Source organism: Mandrillus leucophaeus, unplaced genomic scaffold, assembly GCF_000951045.1.
Source record: "Mandrillus leucophaeus isolate KB7577 unplaced genomic scaffold, Mleu.le_1.0 Scaffold514, whole genome shotgun sequence".
In the NCBI taxonomy this organism is placed as follows: Eukaryota; Metazoa; Chordata; class Mammalia; order Primates; family Cercopithecidae; genus Mandrillus; species Mandrillus leucophaeus.
Window position 1 is genome coordinate 100645 of NW_012105520.1, and position 2091 is coordinate 102735.

The following is a 2091-nucleotide window of genomic DNA, read 5'->3' on the forward strand; positions in this document are numbered from 1 at the left end:
CATCTGTTATTTCCTGACTTTTTAATGATCACCATTCTAACTGGTGTGAGATGGTATCTCATTGTGGTTTTGGTTTGCATTTCTCTGATGACCAGTGATGATGAACATTTATTTGCATGTCTGCTGGCTGCATAAATGCCTTCTTTTGAGAAGTGTCTGTTCATATCCTTTGCCCACTTTTTGATGGGGTTGTTTTTTTCTTGTGAATTTGTTTGAATTCTTTGCAGATTCTGGATTAGCCCTTTGTCAAATGGGTAGATTGCAAAATTTTTCTCCCATTCTGTAGGTTGCCTGTTCACTCTGATGTTAGTTTCTTTTGCTGTGCAGAAGCTCTTTAGTTTAATTAGATCTCATTTGTCTATTTTGGTTTTTGTTGCCATTGCTTTTGGTGTTTTAGTCATGAAGTCATTGCCCAGGCCTATGTCCTGAATGGTACTACCTAGGTTTTCTTTTTGGGTTTTTATGGTTTTAGGTCTAACATTTAAGTCTTTAATCCATCTTGAATTAATTTTTGTATAAGATGTAAGGAAAGGATCCAGTTTCAGCTTTCTATATATGGCTAGCCAGTTATCCCAGCACCATTTATTAAATAGGAAATTCTTTCTCCATTTCTGGTTTTTGTCAAGTTTGTCAAAGATCAGATGATTGTAGATGTGTGGTTTTGGTACCAGTACCATGCTGTTTTTGTTATGGTAGACTTGTGATATAGTTTGAAGTCAGGTAGCTTGATGCCTCCAGCTTTGTTCTTTTTGCTTAGGATTGTCTTGGCAATGCAGGCTCTTTTTGGTTCCATATGAACTTTAGTTTTTTCCAATTCTGTGGAGAAAGTTATTGGTAGCTTGATGGGGATGGCAGTGTATCTATAAATTACTTTGGGCAGAATGGCCATTTTCACAATATTGATTCTTCCTATCCAGGAGCACGGAATGTTCTTTCATTTGTTTGTGTCCTCTTTTATTTCCTTGAGCAGTGGTTTGTAGTTCTCCTTGAAGAGGTCCTTCACATCCCTTGTAAGTTGGATTCCTAGGTATTTTATTCTCTTTGTAGCAATTGTGAATGGGAGTTCACTCATGATTTGGCTCTCTGTTTGTCTGTTAACGGTGTATAGGAATGCTTGTGAGTTTTGCATGTTGATTTTGTATCCTGAGACTTTGCTGAAGTTGCTCATCAGCTTAAGGAGATTTTGGGCTGAGACGATGGGGCTTTCTCAATATAAAATCATGTCATCTGCAAACAAGGACAATTTGACTTCCTCATTCCCTAATTGAATACCCTTTCTTTCTTTCTCTTGCCTGATTGCCCTGGCCAGAACTTCCAACACTATGTTGAATAGGAGTGGTGAGCATGGGCATCCTTGTCTTGTGCCGGTTTTCAAAGGGAATGCTTCCAGTTTTTTTGCCCATTCAGTATGATATTGGCTGTGGGTTTGTTATAAATAGCTCTGATTATTTGGAGATAAGTTCCATCAGTACCTAGTTTATTGAGAGTTCTTAGCATGAAGGACTGTTGAATTTTGTCAAAGGCGTTTTCTGCAACTATTGAGATAATCATGTGGTTTTTGTCATTGGTTCTGTTTATGTGATGGATTACATTTATTGATTTGTGTATGTTGAACCAGCCTTGCATCCCAGGGATGAAGCCTATTTGATCATGGTGGATAAGCTTTTTGATGTGCTGCTGGATTTGGTTTGCCAGTATTTCATTGAGGATTTTCACATCGATGTTCATAAGGGATATTAGTCTAAAATTCTTTTTGTTGTGCCAGGCTTTTGTATCAGGATGATTTGGGCCTGATAAAATGAGTTAGGGAGGATTCCCTCTTTTTCTATTCATTGGAATAGTTTCAGAAGGAATGATACCAGCTCCCTTTTATATCTCTGGTAGAATTCGGCTGTGAATCCATCTGGTCCTGGACTTTTTTCGGTTGGCAGCCTATTAATTATTGCCTCAATTTCAGAGCCTGTTATTGGTCTATTCAGAGATTCAACTTCTTCCTGGTTTAGTCTTGGGAGGGTGTATGTGTCCAGGAATTTATCCATTTCTTCTAGATTTTCTCGTATATTTGCATAGAGGAGTTTATAGTATTCTCTG